This window comes from Equus asinus, chromosome 12 (assembly GCF_041296235.1).
Source record: "Equus asinus isolate D_3611 breed Donkey chromosome 12, EquAss-T2T_v2, whole genome shotgun sequence".
In the NCBI taxonomy this organism is placed as follows: domain Eukaryota; kingdom Metazoa; phylum Chordata; class Mammalia; order Perissodactyla; family Equidae; genus Equus; species Equus asinus.
Window position 1 is genome coordinate 13,634,629 of NC_091801.1, and position 22,704 is coordinate 13,657,332.

The window sequence follows — 22,704 nt, forward strand, 5'->3', positions numbered from 1 at the left end:
TATATAATAATCAGCTTGTCTGTGCTTATCTCAACTCTGCAGATAGAGGTCCTAGATTGTCTTGAAAGGGACTATTTTCCATTAAACTGATTCTGACCCTCAAAATTGCTAACAATGTGCACAATTGGAACTCTGATATTTTTGTGGGAGAAGGAGGTTAAAGCTGAACAAGATGCCTCCCAGGGACAAAGATTTGGATAAGACTATCCTCACACTGATTTGGGGGGAAATATCCTCTTCAACTACACGTGAGCATAAAGCAGATTGACTGAATTCAGCAGAAAACCTGCCATTATATCTGGTTTAATAAAGTCAGCCAGGGAGGACCGTGGTGGTGAAACTAATGGCGTATTTATCAGCACAACACACAAATGGAAATCAGATAATTCCATTTGAAGGCTTCACAAGTTCAGGTACTTTTCCCAGCAATTATCTACTCAATGGAACAAAACTGTCAACAAACCACCCTGGGAGAGAGTTCATCCTGAGGGCAGGGGCTGGCTCCCCTGTCAGGGACAATAACGAGTGGTCTGGGGCATCCTTTCCTACAATGTGGCTTAGGCAACTGGGATCTAGAAACGATGTTTGCTGATGACTGGACACACACTTCCTCTCAATTATACAGAGTTATGTGAGTCTCTTCCTATTTTACAGATTCTTGGGCTATTCCCCAATTGGGAGCCATTAACTTTATACACTTTAAAATGTTTGTTGAATTGTATTAAAGTGTAAAATCTCCCCCCTTTTAGCATATTTGTTACAGTTAGTTCAGACTCTGTGCTGACGGGGGCATCCCTGTCACTTCTTGTCCGAGAATTTATGCTAGTGGATTTTATAGATATATTTCCCCCTGAATAGACACTAACTCTGGTCTACCCTTCTGTCCAGTAGGAAAGCACCAAAAACAAATTAGCCTGTTAGTGCTCATTTTCTCCTCGATAAATTTGAGAACATATTTTCCTAATATATGGTGCATAAAAAGCAAACAGGAATTGGGTAGTATTATTCTGTGATAACTACTGCATATTTTCTCAACTAAGAGAGAACACAGCTATATGGAATGTAGGACTATATACAATGGCCAAAAAGATGGCCTTACCCTCAATCTAGAGGTGCACTGTCTACATCATTAACAGCCCAACAGAAAATTCAGGAACCAGGACAGAATCTCTACTTAGAATTGGAGGTCAAGTGGACAGAATCACCTCGTTCCCATTGCTGTCTTTCCTGAACACCACACTGCTTGGTTGAACGATGAGCCCTGTACAGTTTCTCTCCTTCCTCCAACTCTTCCTACCCCTATGGTCCTCCCTCTTGGCCATTCCTATCCTGCTGTTAGGAATACAATTCCTCTACATCTACAACCTCTTCCTGAAATGTTGTCTCCACCTTCCTTGCCTTTAGAGAAGACCGACTTTTCCCCCTTGAAGGCACTTCTTCCCTTGCCAAATCTTGAGTGAAGGTGGCACATTCTCCCTCATCATCCTGGATCAGATGCCAGTTCTCCATCACCCAGCAGTGACATTTATTCTATCCATTCCTTCCTCCTGTCTCATCCTTGTGCTCTGCCAACTTTCAGGGCTGCATCTCTTTCATGAAGGACTTCGGCACTGAGCTCAGTCTTCTTTCCATCTCAACCCCTTGAAATCATCTTGCAGGGTCTCATTGTTTCTTACTCACTGGCCCCGGTCTCTGCGGCACTTCTCTCTGTGGGACTGTGGTACACCTGCCATGTAGAACTACTTGGAATTCCTAAACAAGACAAGGTTTCTCCTTTGTCCGTGTCTTTCTACACATTGTTTCCCGTGCCTGAAAAGCTGCTCCTCCTCACAAAGCCCTGCTTCTTCTTCGGGGGTCACTCAAATGTCACCTCCTCTGGGAAGCCTTCTGTTTCTGCTTTCCAACAGTGTGTCTACCATAGTACTTATTGATTAAGCCTACAATACATGTTTCTTGGTATTTAATCATTTAACATAAACTTATCGAGCATCTAAATTGTGCCAGGCAGTCTAGAACTTCAATGATTGGACCATAAACTTGCGTAAGTGTTTATAGGATTCCATTTTTATTGTTGGCAACTACTGGCATTATCTGCAGTCACCAATTTCCCATGTCCATGCTAAACTATTGCTGAGAAACAGAAGTTTGGTTTTTAAATAATCACAACCAAATGGTGCCTCTTCTGTTGGGTTTCATGTCAAGCACATGACTCTCCATTTCCTTAACTCTCTGACCCCCCATATGGCCGGCTCTGCCATATGAATTCAGTTACGGATCTAGCGTATCCAGAATCTGCCCAGTGCTCACTTTGGCAGCACAAATACTAAAATTGGATACAGAGAAGATTAGCAAGCTCTTGAGCAAGGATGACATGCAAATTTGTGAAGTGTTTCTTTTTTTTTTTTTAAAGATTGGCCCTGAGCTAACATTTGTTGCCAATCTTTTTTTTCCTTCTTCTTCTGCCCAAAGCCCCTCAATAAGTAGTTGTATATTATACTTGTATGTCCTTGGGGTTCTGCTATGTGGGACGCCACCTCAGCATGGCTTGATGAGCAGTGCCATGTCCGTGCCCAGCATCCGAACCTGCAAAACCCTGGGCTGCCCAAGTGGAGCGTGTGAACTTAACCACTCAGCCATGGGGCGGCCTCAAGTGTTTCATATTTTTAAGAGAGTAGATCTTAAAAGTTCTTATCACAGGAAAAAAACTCTGTACCTATGGATGGTGACGGATGTTAACTAGACTTATTATGGTGATCATTGAGCAAAATACACAAATATCGAATCATTGCATTGTACACCTGAAACTAATATAATGTATGTCAATTATACCTCAATAAAAAAGTTCTATATCAGTAATAATCGAATAAGTAAAAATTAAAAGTGAAAAAAAAGGATCTGGCCACTGCCCATCTAAGGCATGGGATTTTTTTTGAGAGGCACGTTGATCAATGGGCTGCTAGAGATGGCAATAAATCAGTGACTCTGATACTTCAGTGTTGTATCCAAATCAGAATTGCCTTGGGACAGGGCGAGTGTTGAAAATGCAGATTCATGGGCTCCCAGGAGGTCCTATTTCTCATGTCTCCGTTGGCCCAGGAATCTGCATGTTAATACAGTGGTGGGTACCGCTGGGCTGTCTTCTGAGATGCTCTAGATTCTTCAGGTTCTACTCCTGCGCTAACACACATCATCAGTGAGAAAATCCCTAGAGAAAAATCTTTTTTGAGTTACTACCTGATATCAGACCCTCAGCTTTAGGGCAGGACTGATCCAAGAACAGCTGGTCTAAAAGCATTTTTTTTTTTCTGACTTTGCAAAGCCCTGATTGAAGCTATCATTTGCTGCTACCAAACCACCTTTATGCAGGGACTCCAAACATTACTTCATATTGAACATAGTTCCAAGAAAGGATTTTCTGCATATAAATTTATAAGCTTGATTTCCCTTCAAATAAAAAATTCACCCACTGTATGTATGTATATATTTACACACACACAAAACATATATTTATTAATATTACTATTTGCTTTTTGCTTTGTTTTATTTTTTCCTTAGCTACCAGGAAAGAAAGTCAACTCTTCAGTGCTCAAATGGAGAAACACAAATATCAAATTATCCACGCTTAGGCCTCCTGGAGCAGGTAAGCACAAGCAGAATAGTAACAATAGTTGACATCTATTAAGCACTTTCTATAGGCTTGGTCCCTGATATATTTTTATTTCATTTAATCCTCTAAAAACCCTATGAATATGTATGAACATGAATAATGTATATCCTTATTTTACCTACGAGGAAGCTGAGGGAAACAGTCCTTACAAGGTGGAGCAAGGCTGGAGTGGAGTGCAGACACTGATACGCAGGGGAGAATGGAGATGCTAAATGGAAAAGGGGACTCTGACAAGATGGATTCCAAGTGGAATTCCACTAAAAACTATTTTCTTCTCAATTTTGGCTTTGAGTAATACTAAGACAATTTGTCCAAACATGTCAGCAGATGACTTTCAGCTTGCTGACATGATTGTACTGGAACAGATACAGTCACGTCATTCATGCCTAGAAAATTTGAAAGCAACGGATAAAGCTTGTATGGCCTCAAAACCACAGGACCCCTCTCCCAACCACGTTCTGTGTCAGAAACTCTCACGCGCTGTGAAGCAGACGGTAACGTGAAATGGGTTCCTGATGCAACTCTGGTGATATGGTTGCATAGGTGTGTTTAGGGCGTGGGCACGGCATTAACCAGAACGACTCAGTCCAGTACACTCCATAAGGAACCTACAGAAATATAAATATCTATAAGCCCAGGAAGCAAAGCCAGTTCAAACAATTTTTTTGCTTTAGATGTTTAATTTAAATATAACTGCTGGTGATCTTACAGACTCTAGTAGGCTGCTGATTAAGATGGAGAAATTATTTGTGCTTTATAAAGGGGATGTATTTTTGCAAGGAGATCTCTCCTGAGGCTTGTATGGGCTGTCAGCGGTAGAGATATTAGAATATGATTTCCTTCTTTTGCAACAGCATTTTATTCTAAAATCAATGTCACAACTTTCATAGCTAATGGATTTTGTTGGTATGCATTCATCTGCTGCGGAGAAAATCATTGCTCAAATCAGGCTGTTCCAAATAGGATTGACTAAAGCAAGCAAGATGGTATTCTCGTCAAAGCCACCTCATATTCCAATTGACATATTGTATTCTAGTGCTGACAGCTGAAGGCTAGAGTTTTGATTAATCCATTTTCTTCTCATTATAAACACAATCTCTCTTCCCCGAAGGTTCCAGCAATCACTCCAGCAAGAGGTGGACCTTGACAGAACAATGCTTATCCTTCGGTGGCCACTCTACGTACAAGAGAAAGAGCCGGTTTTGTTTTCCAAATCTCCTTGGGCATTGTTGAAAGGGGATCATTTGTGAATGCATGTGTTTCAACAAGCTCAAGGCTGTGTTTTGTTTTTCTCTTCCACGGAAGCACGCAGTGAGGGAGACGAAGCAGGTGTGCAGTTAATTCAAAGCATGATGGACACCTGCTGAGAAGTCATTGTCCACTGTGAGGCAGCAACGAACACAAGAGCTGTAGGATTGGGTGCAGGGTAGGGAGCTGGCAGCATTCCTTCCCCACCCCCTCCACGCCAGACTATGGAAGTCAGAAATTGTGGATTGATCCCGCTCCTCATAATCCCCATGCTGAACTACCAAAGAAACTTGGAAGCTTATTCTCTGGGTTGCTATTGTTGATAGTCATGACCATTTTTGAGACTGAGGCTTTGCAATAGTTGAAAGCATCCCAAGTTACCCAGTGGCCAACTGGATATTCAGTCACCAAATACAGTCAGGAGGAAGGAAAGAGTAGGTGACGGTGCCCACTAAGAACTGGCTTCCTGTTGTATAACACGAGACTACAGTTAACAGCACTGTATTGTGTATTTGAAAGTTGCTAAGAGAGTAGATATTAAAAGTTCTCATCACAAGGGAAAAGTAATTTGTAACTATGTGAGGTGATAGATGATAACCAAACTTATTGTGGTAATTATTTTGCAGTACATACATATATCAAATCATTATGTCGTACACCTTAAACATATACAATGTTATATGTCAATTATATCTGAGTAAAACTGGAGAAAAAGAAATTCTTTTCCAGTTTATGAAAAAAAGAAAAGAAAGGAATTGGCTTCATGCAACAGGGAGGTGATGAGTTCTATATTTGTCTCCCAAATCTGATGAAGAAATGTGATCAAACACACGGTCTGACAGTACAAAGAATTTTGGAAATTACTGATCTCCCCAAGTCCAGGACTTAGGTACGATCACAATGTGGACTCCACTTGCGGCCAACACTGCACAGCTTAAAATAAAGTATTGCCAACACCACGTGAATCTGGGGAGGTAAATATGAGACGGTGCTCAGTATACACAGTTTACGTGAGGCCTGTGAGCTCCACATCTGCAGTAAACTGTGAGTTACTGACCTTACTTATCCTAATATAATAGTTTTCAAACTTCAGCATGCATCAGAATCAGCTGGAGAGCTGGGTAAAACACAGGCCCCTGGGTTTCTGATTTCTGATTATGAGTTTCTGATTCAGTAGGTGTGGGAGGGGGCTCGAGTTCCCAAGTTATGCTGCTGCTGCCAGACCAGGGACCAAATTTGAGAACCACATCCTGAGGTCTCAGGCAAAGGAATGCCTTACTCGTCCTATTTGGAAAATGAGGATTCAGTACTGGCCTACATCCCCTAGGTTGTTTGAATGTTCACTCATGAATGGGGAAGAGAGAAATATTTATTCACAATCTCTTGTGTGCTAGATGCTTTCACACATTATATCATTTAATCTTCGCAACAACCTGACAGGCAGGTATCATTATCCTCACTTCCTAGTTAGGAGAATGGAGGCTGAGAGAGGTCAGTTCACTTGCATAAGTCCATGAAGGTAGCAAGTGCTCAAACTGAGATTCAACCTGGGTTGGTCCGGCTCCAACACTGTAGACTTTCCATGATGTCCAAGCCTCTCTCTACACCAACTGGCCTCCATCTTTGTAAACAGGATCTTATAAAGCCCCCAGAGAAGGGAAAAACAAGACTAAGTTAAGGCAGACATCTGAGTTGACTATGTGGACCACTGATTCCTTTGTTTTAGGCAGAGGCTGTCCAAATTCCACATGCTCCAACTAGCCATGCTGAATTTCTGTTTCTGCCTATGATATTGGTTACTTTATCTCAATTCTGATGGCTTTGCTCCTGGACCTTGACTCTGATCTGGTCTCACTCAGGTGTCCAGTCATCACCCCTGGCCTCTGAACAACCAGCTTATGCTGAAAAGGCTCCTGGTGAATCCTCCCATGAATACAACTGCCGCCTACCCATGAGGAAGCCAATCAGAACTGGGGCAAAATCTCATGCCCATCACACGTCTACCTCCTATCTTGACCTCTTCCAAAGACAGGAATGGTGATTTATCACTTTTAATAAATGGTTTGGATCACAGCATTCCAGCTAAGCCATGTTGTGGTTTGGTTAATACATTCCACACACAGACAGAAATATATGTTCTGTTCAAAGCCTTGCACACTGTGCTTGCATAATTTTAGGTGACTGTAGTAGGAGAAAGAAGGCAGCAGAGTTGGAGCAGAGAACCCAATTTAAATTCTCACGACCATCTATTAATATTTGAGTATCTACAGGAGGCATGCTCCCTTGCAGGATTCTTCCCAGACTATCCAGGTTTTCCCCATAAATTCTCATTAGGATATTTTATGCCTTAATTTCTAATAAAAATATAGGGAAGTGGCATTCTTTATTCCTCAGGGTGAGTTTCACTTCTATATTTTATAATGCAATATAATGTCATAAAGTAGAATAAATGAGCCAGGAATAAAAATTTTTCTATTAAAACTGAAAAGATTTACATCCTTCCCTCTATCCCACCAACTCTTTTATTTACCAGAATAAAAAAGGCTCTCTTTAGAACAAGAGAGAAAGCAAAATTCTCCTCTCCTTTCACTTTTATCCTTCCCTATGCAGCCTCCCGGCTCCAACATAACACTTTCATTAGTTCAGACTAAATTCATTAAACAAAGGAGAGAGAGCCCTAAAAGTTCTTCTTGTAAAATATTGGCACGATTTTATCCTTACTCTCCAGCTGCCCTTTAATTATCTGGCAGAGCTAGGGCATCTAATAAGCTAATCCAGATAAACAGCACTCGGCATATTTTAAGTAAATGTCAAACCAGGTTAGTTTGTGGAGTTCTGCTTTTCCTCCATTAATGGAATGCCCATGGGAAATAACCAATGTTCTTTCTTCAAAAACTATGGAACTGTGGGCCCTGAGTTTTCAGTGACTGCCAATTCAATCACTATTTAAATATTATGTACTCACTGCAAAAGCACCTCTCGAACCTCAGCTGCCCCTCTGTCTACCAGATAACCTGCAACAATGAGAAGAGAGAGTAAAACGTTCTCCTTTCCAGAGGGAAATGGAAACTGAAAGGTCTGTGGAAGGAACGTGGAGCAAGATGATCTTGAATATAAGACCCAGGAGATTTTACTCTTAGAAAGTAGAAAAGTACCATCTAAAAACAAGCTTAGGTTAATTTTCATAATTGTGAGTCATTCATTAGCTAGATAATTGTATAGCTACATTTATAATCATCTCTGTTTATAAACATTTCTTTTGCACCCATTTGGCTCATTCTTTCCCCAGCCTCCTCGACTGTCTGGGCGCTAGACTTCTGCTGCATTCGCCCACCAAGATCACCTCACGAAGCTGTGTGTTTGCTCCTACAGCTGGGCTGCCAAGCACAGAGGGAGACAACTCAACCATGAGGGGTGATGCTGCTATAAATTTTGAGTCTCCCATTTCAACTGGACCACTCTTGTATTTGTCCCGCATCAGCTTCCTTTTCTCTTCTCTTCAGTGGCCATTCCAAAGCTTTACCATTCTCCAGTCTCCTTACCAAACTCCTGCTCCCTTTTGCTCAACGGACATCATGAGCCTCCTTTGTTCAGGGCAGAGAGAAAGAGCAGCTGTGTGGTGGGCAGTCTCACAACTTTATGACTGACCCAGGTGATGGCTAAGAGAGCCTCAGCTCCCAGGACTCATCTGACTGCATCTTTGATTTTCCTTCCATACCATGTACATCCCACAGGGCACCTGACCTTGGCTAGTATAGTGGTCTCAGCGCCACTTGCAACGTTTGCACTTGAAGACCACTCTTGACTTCCTTGACTTTGGAACTCAACACTTCTTGGGATTCTCTCCTTGGGTCCTTTGCTCCTGAAAGTCTCATTTTTCCTCTGCTGTCAGTGCCCACACTTCAGCATCAGCCTCCATGGCACCAAGGAAAGGTTCAAATGAAAATGTTTTTATAACACACCCTTCCTCTGAGAAATGTCCCTTGTTTCTCTAGGCTCACAAAGAAATAAAAAAAACAAAGGTATCCTTCCAGCTCAAAGCTCCACCATCTCTAGATACCAATCCTCTCTGCCATTCAGGACTCTTGAGGTATCAATTATACATCTCTCTCTTGGAGTTTCAATCTCTTCCTTGGTACTGATTCTTTTCCTGGAGCTTATAAACACATGCACTCGCACATACACACACATAAGCACCCGTGTGTGTGTGCACACATACAATTCCTCCCCTGAATTCTGAATTCTCCTTCAGTTGCCACTGAGTATCTCTCTTTCCATTCACAGCCAATTTTTCAGAAGAGTCATCTATAGTTTCTGTCTCTATTTCCTGATTTCCCTCTTCAACCTCACTGTGGGCCGGCTCCTGCCACCACCACTCTGCTAAAAAGGTCTCGCTAAGTCACCACTGACCTCCGTATTGCCAAATTCAATGAATGCAATACTTGATCTAGCATCGTCATCGGACCTACTGATTTGTTCTCTTCCTGAAACTGTCCACTCCTTTGTCTTTCGTTCTCCTTCTATCCTTGCAACTCCTCAGTTGGCTTCACTGGCCCCTTTCTTCTGCCTTATCTGTAAGCACAGGGTGCTTGCCGGAGCTCTGTTCTTCCCACTCCACCTGCTCTGTCAAGACTACCTCACTGACTACCAAGGCCTCAGGTATCATGTAATACCAGTGATGCCCAAACAATATCTCTGGCCTACCTCTCTCCTGAGCACCTGACACTGCCACCTGGATAGCTCCAGAAGCACGTGACATGAACACATCCAAAACCAAAATCATATTTTTCCTCCTCCTGCTTTCCTTATACTGACTTAATAGAATCTGAAACCTGGGCCTTATCCAGACTCCTTCCTCTTTTATTCTCTATCCAATTTCCCCAAGCTCTTTTGACTTCACCTGTCATGATGGCCTGAAGCTGCCTCACCTCTCCATCCCTAACTGCCCTTGTCCTCTCTTACCTGATCTACTGCAGGTAACTTTCTAACTCACTTACATAGATAAGTAACTTCGTTCCTTTTCTCTACTCTGTTTCCCATTAAATCAGTGGTTTTTAACTTTGCCCACCATTGGAACCACTTAGGAAGCCCTGAAAAATACTGATGCTTGCATCCCATCCCCAAACATTCTGCTGTAATTCGTCTGGGGAAGACTTGGGCATCGAAATTTTTAAAACTCCCCAGGTGATTCAAATGTGCAGCCAAGGTTGAGAGCCACAGCTCTCAAACACTGCCCATATGACTGTCTTTGCATCAGCCCTGTGATATAAAAACTCTGGCTTATATGCATGTAGGATGTAGAAGATATCACACAGGTAAGGCTCAGGGTGGAGGATGACTGGGGATGGGGTGGAGGGATGGAATGGGAGCTATGGAAAGGCTACAGATAAGGCTATAGAAAGGGAGAAAGCAGCAATGGCAGGAGGTGAGCAGGAGTCATCAACCCCCCAACTCACTGGCCTGTGCAGGGTCGTAGGACACTTGCTTCCGGGAAGGCTGTGACCTCCTTCCCAGGTGCTTCAGGGCATACCCGTGACTGCCGAGCCCACAGCCCACAAAGGGGCTTTTCCTGGCACGTGAGCCTTATACTGCCGCTTCTGGGCTGAGCCCATTGTGAGAAGATCCAGAAGTCTCTGGCAGTCCTGGACAGAAGGTGGCATCACATACGCAGCTGTTGAAGGCTACAGGAGGAAAGTTTCCCCAGCTGGGCAGGACTCCGGGACATGCCTCTGAGGCTGGTCTCTGTAGGATGAAGATACTGCCCATTTCGTACTCTTCCCCCAACCTTTACGCTGCAGACACAGATGCTGCGGTAAGTAAAGAGCTGGGCACGGGGGAGGAACGGTTTTCTTTCTCATTGAGCTCTCAAGAATCGAACCGTTCTCTTGGCTCAAGAAAGCCAGAACATCTGCTTTATAAAACAAGCAGCAATCCCCTACTTGTAAGCACAATGGGTACAAAATGACAACTAAGACCTCTAACTCATACTAACTAGGTGTTACAGGTTGAATTGTGTCCCCTGAAAAAGGATATGTGGAAGTTCTAACCCCCACGACCTCAGAATGTAACCTTATTTGGAAATAGGGTCTTGACAGAGGTAATCAAGTTGAAATGAGGTTATTAGGATGGGCCATAATCCAGTATGATTGATATCCTTATAAAAAGAAGAAATTTGGACACACAGGGTAAATGCTGTGAGGACAGACAGGGAGAATGCCACGTGAAGACAGAGAGTCACAGGGATGCCTCGGCAGGCCAAGGAAGGCCGAAGATTGCCGGCAAACCATCAGAAGGTAGGGAGGGGCGAGGATGATTCTTCTACAGGTTTCAGGGGGAGCACGGTCCTGCTGACACCTTGATTTTGGACTTCTAGCCCCCAGAACCGTGAAAAAATAAATTTCTCTTGTTTTAGGTCACTCAATTTGTGGTACGTCCTTTGTTACAACAGCCCTACGAAACTAATTCAGCAAGTACACTATCCAGCATCAGAGGGGCAGGCTCTCTGAGAGGCATTCTAGCCCAGGAACCTTATGGAACTAGGTGTATTTTCAGTAATCTGAACCTCTCCTGACCCCTTTCCTTCACAAGCTGCTCTCTGCAGAAATCAGTTACCCTCCCACCCCACCTGTGGTCTCTTCAGCACTTCTTTGGCAGAATCTGTAGGGTGCAGGTTCAAAGGTTTTCTCACTAGCCTCTGCAGATAGGGGTATTGCCTTATAAAAGATCACAGCTACCATTTAACGCCTGACTAATATGCACCAGGTCCTACATATACTATCCCTTGTATTTTCCACATTAGGTAGTATTATCTGCATTTAGGATACAGAAGCTGAGGTTCAGAAGCATTAACTCTGCCAAGGGAGAAAGCGACTACGGGGCAGGCCTTGGCACCTAGCCCAAGCGGACTTGGCTTCTAAAAGGTTGCCAGCTCCACTGTAGCATGCTGCCTGGGGCATGACAACTTCTTCAGGCCCTCGATGGTGCACACCTCGCTTTAGATATGAGCAGCAAAGACTCTGCAGGCATCTCTCTGGTAATTAATCAGTGACTTTTACACACAGGCTTTCTGCCCAAGCTGGGGCCCCCTTGTAGCTGTTCTACTTGATGAATGAGCCATGATCCCACTCTGGGTTATAAAGTGCTTAACAGAGGGTTTAATCATTGACCCAAACAACATTTCTTAACTGCAGATATTATGGCAGGCCAAGGAACCCAAACTCTCTCCACGCCACCTAACTTTTAATGGAATATGTTCACTTACTGCTGAGTTTTAAGAATTCTCTCTATATTCTGGATACAAGTCCTTTGCCAGATTTGATGATTTGCAAATATTTTCTTCCAGGAGAGCCTCCTGTCCTCCATGGGCCTATAATCTCATAGGAGGAGATGGAAATGCCATCCTGACTCTAGTTTCATTCCTTCTGTTCCTAGGGCCAGGGTGTCCTGGTCTACCTGGGGGTACCATTCCTCTTTTTGCCTCATTGAGACCCTGTGTCTATCATGCATCCTAAGGATACAAAAACTACCAAGATAGTTTATTTAAAAAATCCCCAAATAGACATTTTAAATTTTAACTGCTGCCCAGACCAGTGAGTGTGTACTTAGTCTACATACCACAGCAGTTCAAATAATGCGAATACCTTGGAGACGCTTGCCTCGCCTTATACTATAATGCCATTATCCCAGGGAATAGTGCAATAGTCACATTTCCATTCCTGTCTTTCTTCTATTTTGTATAATACCTGTACCTGAATCCACAGGCAGTCACACGTTTTCAACACCAACATTGAATTGATGCAAGCATTATACATGCCTATGCTGGTAAGGTCTCATTCAAAATTCAGTGCAGGCACCCCTAAAACATAACAGGGGGTATTTTCCACAGAAACTCAATGGATATGAAACCTTCAGGAAAGTATTAAAATATCTGGATCAAATGCCTTTGAGAAATAAGTTGCTATATTTTTAGAGACTCTGATTTATTAGCTGCCTAATGACCTCGTGAAAACCAAGCTAGAATAAGGTTACACACTTTTCAGTTTATATTTGAATGCTGAGAAAATTTCTTTCAGAAATTTGGCTGGCTCAAATATCCACAAAACAAATAATCAGCCATGACGTAATTTACAATCTTTGACTAGTGTCAGCCTCTGCCGGAAGGAGGCCGTCCTTGCCTCAGAGCTACAGATGAGTCTCACCTTCTGCTCCTTTTGTGATGGAGTCTCAGACTTTCCTGCTTTCAGGTCGGCCATTCCTTGTAAAAATCCGTTTTTGTAAAAGAGATGGGCTGGTTCTCTAGAGTGTCTCTCCTTTTACTTCTTTTAAATCAAGAACAGGAAAATGAGTTTTGTTTTGTTGACCAGTTCCATGAATTTTAACACATACATATATATTCATGTAACTACCACCACAATCAGGATACAGAACAGCTTCATCATCCTCAATACTGCCACTTTGTAGTCACACCGTCCCCTCACCCATAGTCCCTGGCAAAAGTGATCTGATCTCCATCACTAGACTTTTGCCTTTTATCTAATGGCATGTAAATAGAACCCTACAGTATATAACCTTTTGATATTGGCTTCTTCTAGTCAGCAGCACACCTTGAGATTCATCCAAGTTGCCGTGTGTGTCAATAGTTCATTACTATTTTATTATTTCATTTTATTTTATTGTGGAAAGGACACAACGTGATATCTACCTTCTTAACAAATTTTTAAGTGTACAATATATTATTCTTGACTATAGGCACAATGTTGTGCAGCAGATCTCTAGAGCTTATGCATCTTGCTTAACTGAAACTTTACGCTCCTCGATTAGTAATTCCTCATATCTCCCTTCCCCTGCCCTTAGCAACCATCATTCCACTCTTTGATCTATGAATCTATTTTAGATACCTTATATAAGTGGAATCATGTAGTATTTGTCTTTCTGTGATTGACACTCCATTTATCATAAAGTCCTCAAGGCTCATCTATGTTGTTTCATATTGCAGAATTTCCTTATCTTTTTTAAGGCTGAATAGTATTCCATTGTATGTACAGAACACAGTTTCTTTAACTTTTCATCTACTGATGAACATTTAGGTCTTTCCACATCTTGGAAATTGTAAATAGTGCTCCAACGAAGATGGAGGTACTAATACCTCTTTGAGATCCTGATTTCAACTTTTTTGGGTAAACAGCTAGAAGTGGGATTGGTGGATCACATGACAGTTCTACTTATAATTTTCTGAGGAACCTCCATACTGTTTTCCTTACCAAATGCACCATCCTGCATTTCCACCAACAGCGTGCAAGGGTTCCAATTTCTCTACATCTTTGCCAACACTTATTGTCTTTTATAGTTCATTACTTTTTACGGATTTTTAAAAACCCTGTATGGATGCACTAAAGTTTGCTTATCCAGTTACTCATTGAAGGAAACTGCCGAATTATTTTCCAGGGTGGCTAAACCATTTTGCATTCCTGCCAGCAACTCATAAGAGTTCTAGTTGCTCCACATCTTCATCAGCACTTGGTAGTCTCAGAATTTTTTATTTCAGCCATTCCAGTAGCTGTGTAGTGGTATCTAATTGTGGTCTTAACATGTATTTTCTCTACTGAACAAAGATGTAGGGCATCTTTTCATGTGCTCATCTGCCATTCATATATCCTCTTTGGTGAAGTGTCTGCTCAATTTTTTTGCCTTTTAATGTAATTTAAAAAAAAATAAATTTACTTTTTACAACAGCTTATAATAACAGAAAAATTGCCATGATAGTTCATAGAATTCCCATATATCGTAAACTCAATTTCCCTTATTAACATCTTATATTAGCATGGTACATTTGTTATAATAAATGAAGCAGTGTTGGTATATTATTATTAACTGAAGTCTATAGTTTATTCAGATGTCCTTAGTTTTTACTAATTTTCTGCTTCTGTTGTGGGATTCCATCCAGGGGCCCACAGCATGTCTCCTTAGTGTCCTCCTGGCTGTGACAATTTCTCACTTTCCTTGCTTTTGATGACCTTGAGAGTTGTGAAGAGTATTGGCAGGTACTTTGTAGAACATCCTTTCATTGGGGTTTGCCTAATGTTCTTCTCACAATTAGACTGGGGCTGTGGGTTTTGAGGAAGACCACAGAGAATAAATGCCATCCTTATCACGTGATATGAAGGGCACACACCAGCCACATGACTTATCCCTGTTGGTGACCGAGATCACCTGGCTGAGGTGGTGTTGTCAGGTGTCTCCGAGCTTCCCCCTTTTCTGTACTGTACTCTTTGGGAGGAAGGTACCGTGGGAAGCTTGCACCTAAGTAGTGGCAGTTACACTCCCCCTGAGAGTGGACTAGCTACATAAATTATGTGGAATTCTTCTGATTTTCCCCACTTTTTAAATGTTTACTTACTGTTGAGTTTTAAGTTCTTCATACATTCTGCATACAAGTTCTTTGTCAGATTTATGAATGGCAGATATTTACTCCCAGTCAATAGCTCCTCTTTTTAGACTCTTAAGAATATCTTTTGCAGGCAAAAGTTTTAAACTTTACTGAAGTCTAAGCTTCATCTGGCTGTAACTATTCATTAAGTGACTCTTCAGGACCAGACCATAAGCTCCCTGAAGGCAGGCACTATATTTGCCTGATTCACTACCATATTCCCAAGGCATAGAAGTTGCTAAATAAAGATTTGTTTAGTTGCACTATTATACAAGTGATGTTGCTAAAATGATCATTATATGATTATTATGTCACATATCCAATGGCAGATTGTGGTCATCAACATAAACTCATGTTTAGTCAGCAGAACCAAAGAAGGCTTTAAGTCAAAGGAAATAACTAATTAATGAAAATTAATTTTCCAGGGAAAAGATAGATTTCTACCATGACTCCTTCCAGCCAAAATCATTATCCTACTCAAAGATTCAGGTTTGCTATCAAGATACTCCTAAGACAGGAAATTACAGCAATCTTCAGAAGAATTACAGTGACCTTATGGCAGCCTTCCTCAGCTCATTGTCTTGACACATTCCGGACAGAATCTCTCCTTCAGTGCCTAATATTTTGATTCATAGACAAAGAACTCAGAATCTTAGTCTTCTCAAGGAAGATCACTTCCCTCCTGGCCTCCATTAGATTTCAAGCTTCTTGAGAGCAAGCAATATGTCTTTCTTATTTTGTGGGTGCAGGGGCTCATGGCACCCAGAACAGGGGACACACATATGAAGCCTCATGTGGATATTCGTTTAATTAAGTACCAAAATGTTTAAGTGGAAAGATTACTAAGCTAGCTTTTTAATGTTGAATTTGGAATCCCAAAGTCAGGGCTGACTGCACGATGCATATTTTAAGTGGAACCAAGTGGTTCTAAGCCACGTCCCTTATGACTTGACCTGGTGCTAGGCCTTTCTATTATTACACTTACTTTGTTGAATGGAGGCAAGAGGTCTCAAAAATGTTCCTGCTAAAAGGAGAAGCAGTATAGGAAGGAGGCTAAGCTTTTGGGCTTTGAAGTCAGTAGACTCGAGTTCAAATTTCAGCTCTATCATTTTTAGCTAGGAAGTGCTTTACAAGACTTTTAAAATCCTTTAATCTCTTCATTATCAACATGGTAACGAAATGTTAATATCTCTGTATAGGGATGTTGGACAGATTAAGTGAGATAATGTATACAGAGTGCTTAACACAGAGCGGTTCATTTCCTCCACAGGAAGAGAAATGAGCCATCCGACGGGGGTGCGTCTGGCTTCCAGTGGGCCGTGTTTTCCCAAGGTGGAGCATCTGCGCTGAAATGTAGGCAACCTCAGCCTCCATCTTCTAACTGTCTCTGTCTCCTACCTCCTATTGGCATGCCCTCGAGCTGCATCTCTTTTCCTCCTTAGCTTCCTTTTCCCAAGTGATAACCCCCAGGTCAGGGTCCGATACATGGAGGGCAGCCCTTCTTGAGTTTCTCTAGCAGTGACTGGGGATGAGGCTTTTCCATGTTCTCCAATGCAATTTTACAAGCAGAAATCTGATTTGTACCTTGATTTTCATTTGGCTCCTGGTTAACAGTGGAGAAGAGGATAAGTGAGTGACTGATACCATCCAACTTTAATAAATGTTAGCCAATATTAGTATTGTTAATAACAATAAGATTATTATTACTGCATGAGTAGGACAATATATACAGCCATTAATGTGAATGTATTCAGAAAAGAAGAAACAGGTGCTGTTGATGGGACTAATTATGGAATCAAGACTCAGGGCATGATGGTGCATCGGTTGGAAGGGGCATCTCTGAACAAACTAAACCAAAATTAAGCGGAAAAACCTAGAAGACAGGGTTCACGTATTGTAACAACTTTATTGAGACCTGAAGTCTCTCTTGAACCTGGAAGAATAAATAATTAATGCAGAAACAAGTATTTCAAATCACTTCAGTGACACAAACATTGACCATTCCTTAGATCTTCAAGTTTGACATACAAAGGACAAAGGGATACACTGCTGCCGGAGGAATTATAACCACTTTGGAGAACGATTTGAAATTCTCTTGTGCAGGTGAGCACACGCATACACTGTGACCACCCCTGCATATATAAAAGAGACTCTCACATACTTGTCCCAGGAGATAATAGCAACCAACTTGAAATGACACAAAAGTCCACTGCTAGAAGAGGAGATGAATTGTGGTATGTTTATACAAGGGAATACTATACAACATGGGAAAATGAATGAAGTTCAGCTACGTGCAACAAAATGGATGAATACTAGATTCATAATGCTGAAGAAAAAGCAAGTTGCAGAAGGCTATGTACAGTGACGTCACTTTGACAAAGCTCAAAACAAGCAGACTAATCAGTATGTGGTTTAGGATGTGGATAGAGATGATAAAACCTTTGATAAACACAAAAGTCACTAGAGTGGGCATGATGTGAGTGTAGGGAGTCAAGGAAGGCGCACACAAGTATTATTGCTAATAGAGTATTGCTAATATTCTGGATCTCAATTGAATAGTGGGTTATAGGTCTTTAATTTATTATTATGTGTTTTCAGTGTAGATATATGTTACCTTTTTTATGTGCCAAGTATACATGTCAGAACAATCTTGTTAAGCTGTATCAATGTTCTGGGGTCTAGAAATGTTACTTCCTTTGTCTGAACAGTGCTAGGCAATAAGAAATAGGTTGGATTTGATAAAGTTAATTCATATATTGGGACTCACAAAAATGGAGGTCACCCCAGTGGCCCAGCCCTTGTCACAAAGTAAACCTAAGTCAGCCTGGACTTACGGGAAACACCTGCCAAGGACACCTACCACACGCCAATCACAATCCCCCAACTCAGCTTTAGCTAGCTGACCTTTCCCTAGAAAACAGGACCTGCTGGCTTTATAAGAAAACCCCCGACCTCCTAGCCGATCATGCCCTGTGTCGAGGATGCCTCTTCCAACATCCTATAAAACTCGCTCCTGCCCCAAATCCCCCAGGAAGAGGGCTCCCCTGCTCGTGCGGCTCTGCACTCCCCCATCCACGGACTGTCTTCCCTTGAATAAAGCACATCAAACTCGTTACTAAATTGTTTTAGCTTTATCATCTGACAGATTCCAAGTATTTATATTTATACTTAAAAACAATTTTGGGTTCCTTTCCTGGGATGGAGAGGAATAGTTTCTAAGGAGTCTATAAAAATACAGTGATGATTTCTTACTGTAAAACACCCATATTCGGGGCCAGTGCAGCAGTTAAGTGAGCACGTTCCGCTTTGGTGGCCCAGGGTTTGCCGGTTCAGATCCCAGGTGCGGACACGGCACTGCTTGTCAAGCCATGCTGTGGTAGGCGTCCCACATAGAAAGTAGAGGAAGATGGGCATGATGTTAGCTTAGGGCCAGTCTTCCTCAGCAAAATGAGGAGGATTGGCAGCAGATGTTAGCTCTGGGCTAATCTTCCTCAAAAAAACCCACAAGAAAACCCACACATATTCATCAGCTAAAAAAAATCATTTTTTCACAAAATTTCACAGAAAATGACTAGTCAGACTAGAATTTATGAGTGGACTCAGAAAAGGCCCTGAGTGATTTTTAGGTTTAGGAGTACTATGTGCAGATATGCCTCAGAATAATCCATTATAACAAAACTCATGCTGTATTTCCTTAGCTTCTAATATCTAAAATAAACCAAAGTGAGTTGGGTACTTTGTAAATTTGGTAGAGTTGGAAAAATACTTATTTATTTATTTTAGACTAATTGTCCTCCTCCAAGACCTGTCCCCTCAAAGGTCTGTAGGGTTTGAAATAAAAATAGCATGAAATTTACTATGGGATAATAAAATACTGCAAACCCAATCAATGCCAGGTTGCTCCTCTGATGGATTCAATGTGCAATCGTCCAGCACAGGGAAAGGCTGTGAGCATCTGTTGAAGCTTATCTGATCGAATAATGTTAAGTTACATAAAATCATCTTACTGGCCACACTTACTTCAACAAATTTATTAATAAAAAAAACCAACACCTTCTATTTTACGAGTTGATGAGAGTTAAACTGATGAAGAAATAAACATCCAGGATGTTAAAAAAAATTATGACAATAAAAATTCAACTCATTTTACATTAAGATAATCCATGTGCAATTTTAATCAGTGCCTTTACTTGTTCTAATACTTGCGTTTACTCTTTCCTTGCCTGTTTTTGATCTTACTTTCTGGGGGTGCCTTCCTGTTTTCTATTTTTCTTTGTAATTTCACACTTGAGCAAAGAACAGGGCAGGTGAACAAAGCTGTTGATATGTGAATAACCGCTTTGAAGATGGAAGTACCGGATTATTCCTAAACAGAAGAAAAACTGCCGTTGCTTTAGTTGAATGTCTCAATATATAAACTCAATTGCTTTCTGAAATAGGAAGTATATACTGAGCATGAGAATATTATAGTAAGCTGACAATCATCCTGATCATTTCCTTTGCTGTTAGAAATAACCTCTCTATTCTTCCAAAAATATGTTTGAATTTCCTATTGTGGCTTCAAATTCTTTGGATTTGAAAATTCAAAGGATTTTATTTATAAATCAGAACATAAGTAATCTCTAATCCAGAAAATAAATTAGGTGTTTTGTCAAGACAGGAAGGTAGTTACATTAATAGTCAAGTAGTGTCCTTTAGAAACCAATCCATTTATGCTGTAGAGTTTAAGGCGATTAAATTCCATTTCAGTAGTATTTGTTGACCATCCTCTATTATGGGATGTTTGAGAGTAGTCATAATGTGTCCAAGAGAGTTTTGCTACTCAAAGTATGCTTCAAAGAATAGCAGTATTGGCAAAACTTGTGAACTTGTTAGAATTGCAGAATCTCAGTCCTCTCCCTGACTGGATGCTCAGTTAACTTAGAATTTCAGATAAACAATGAGGTTTTTTCTTTTTAGGAAAAGTATGTCCCAAATATTACATGGGCTATGCTTAACAAAATTATTTGTTGTTTATCTGAAATTAAAATTTAACTGGATGTCCTCTATTTATCTGTCAACTCAACAGGTGATTTGTACGAACACCAAAGTTTGAGAAACAGGGCCAGAAAGCAGTGATTTTCAAACTGTAGCATAGCTCAGGGTCACCTGGAGGGCTTGTTAAAACATACACTGCTGGAGCCCATTCCCAGAACGTCTGATTCCCTGGTTCTTGGTGGGGTCCCCAAATGTGCATTTCTAAACAAGTCGCTAGATGATGCTATTGCTGCTGGTCTAGGGAGCACACTTTGAGAAACACTATCACTGAGCACTCATTGTCAAATGCGGCTTCCCATGGCAGTCAGCTAGGCCTCTAAATAAAACACTGACGCCTGGCCTCAGAGATTCCGATTTAATTGGTCTGAGGTGCAGTCTGGGCACATGTTTTCCAAGCTCCCCCGGTGACTCTAACGTGCTGCAATGTTTGAGAACTACTGCTTTAGGGGACAAGATCTGCTTTTTTGTTTCACTGAAGAAATGTAAATACCTGCGTTAATTCTAGGGCATCATAGAATTGCATGAGCCAAGTTAATGCTAAATTAAAATTAATAAAAATAATTTTGATGCTAAAGGTTGTAAAGAACTATGACTAAAATATTCCTTCCTAGCCCGAGGGAATAACCACCTTTTCTAGCTTCTGTATTTGATGCTTTGACATCTAGGGCCTTGCTGACCCTGGCAGGCTGCACCTCCCAGGGATAGCTAATTCCCAGAGACAGCAAACAACTCACCTGTGAGCACACCTTTTATGTGCAAACTAAGCAATCCAGGGAACCACACACCAACTACCTCCATTATCCAGCTTTCACACTCTGGGCCACCGTTCTCCTGACCTAATCAGTCCAGGGCCAGGTACCAGACAACTAAGGGCAGCTTTGATCCTTGAGAGCCTGCTGAAATTATTCAAACTAGCAGTCTAAGCCTGCTTACCCTGCCTCAGCCATTCCTTCCTGTGGAAATCACAATAAAGGCTCTTGCCCATATTTCCTTCCATACCCTCTGCCTCCTGACCAACCCTGGTGCTTCCCCATGAGGCCCTGCATGGTATGCCATGCCTCCTATTTCTAGGGATACATGAGTATAAAAAACCTTTCCTGCATGACAGTCATTTCTGCATCTGTGTGTCTTACCATACCCAGTTTAAAAAAATCCCAGGTACCCTTTTAAAACACCCTACTGACCCATTAAGATGACATCATATTTCCCCTGGAATTGTGATCAAATAAACCTTTACTTAGAATGGAGTGGGATGGTGGGGAGGAGCATTAAACTGAGGCTCTAAGATAACACAATTTAGCTAGAAGAAAATTCAGTTTTCCAGATGGTTAGTCTACACAATGCTTGGAAACATTTGGGTGATTCAATTTTGTGACTTTCCATCTAGAAGTCAGCAGCCATCATTTCCACAGTGTTCTTCAGGTCAGTGCAGGCCCAGCAATCATAGAAAGATATATTGCAGTTCCTTCAAAGAGTCATGTAATCATTTTGAGGCTCAGAGATGCCACAATTGCTAAAAAGAAATGACAGGCCCAAAATGGAGTCGCTTATGCTAAGCCTCTCCAAGACTTAATACCCAACCTAACTGCAGTTTCAGCCTCTCCCATGAGTCAAATATTAAACCAATCAGTCTGGAATTTCTTGATCAACACTAGAGAGGTAATCAGCCTGATAAGATCCCCTGTCTTCCCTTAAGGGAAAGTGACCTTGCCTGAAATAATCCACTCTTTTAACTTCTTTGTCCCACCCTCTTTCTGCCTATAAAAACCTTCCATTTTGTACAGCTCCTCAGAGCTCCTAAGTATTTGCTGAATGTGATGTTGCCCAATTCATGAATTACTGAATAAAGCCAACTAGATCTTTAAATTTACTTGGTTGAATTAACACACATGTTGGAAAATGGGGAAGGGAGAGTTTCTGTGCACTGCTCAAGGTCATCTGGAAAACCAGTACATAAGGGCACACATCTCCTAGGCCTTTACGCAGTAAGAAAGAGCAAGACTCTTTACATCATCTTCCCCTTGAGTCACTCAGTTGCTTTTTTTTCTTCTTTTTTTTGGTGCTTTTTTGCTACCAGACAAAGAAAATTTTGAAAAGTTGACAGCAGCCTTTGATTCTAAATGTTAAGGACACTGAGGTTCTATTTATGACCACTCTCAATTGGACAAAAGGACGAGCTCGGGTTGCTTTTGTTTTCCACTGTTTTCATAATACTTATGTCATTTGCCCAATGCAATATTTGCCAGGCATCCGCAAATATCCAACTTGCTCTCCACAGAGGAAAGAGTAGAATCGTGACACTTGTCAGGTAGGAAGGAAGCACAGA

The 22,704-nt window shown here is 41.5% G+C and overlaps 1 protein-coding gene and 1 non-coding gene across 3 annotated transcripts in view; one reads left to right on the plus strand and one right to left on the minus strand.

Annotated features, from left to right (window-relative positions):
- Window positions 1–22,704, minus strand: part of KCNB2 (potassium voltage-gated channel subfamily B member 2) — a 377,391-nt gene that overhangs the window by 163,117 nt on the left and 191,570 nt on the right. The gene's annotated exons all lie outside the window — the stretch shown is intronic.
- On the plus strand, window positions 2,300–2,401 carry LOC123284875 (U6 spliceosomal RNA). The gene has a single exon (XR_006526319.2). It is a non-coding gene; the product is annotated as a U6 spliceosomal RNA (small nuclear RNA).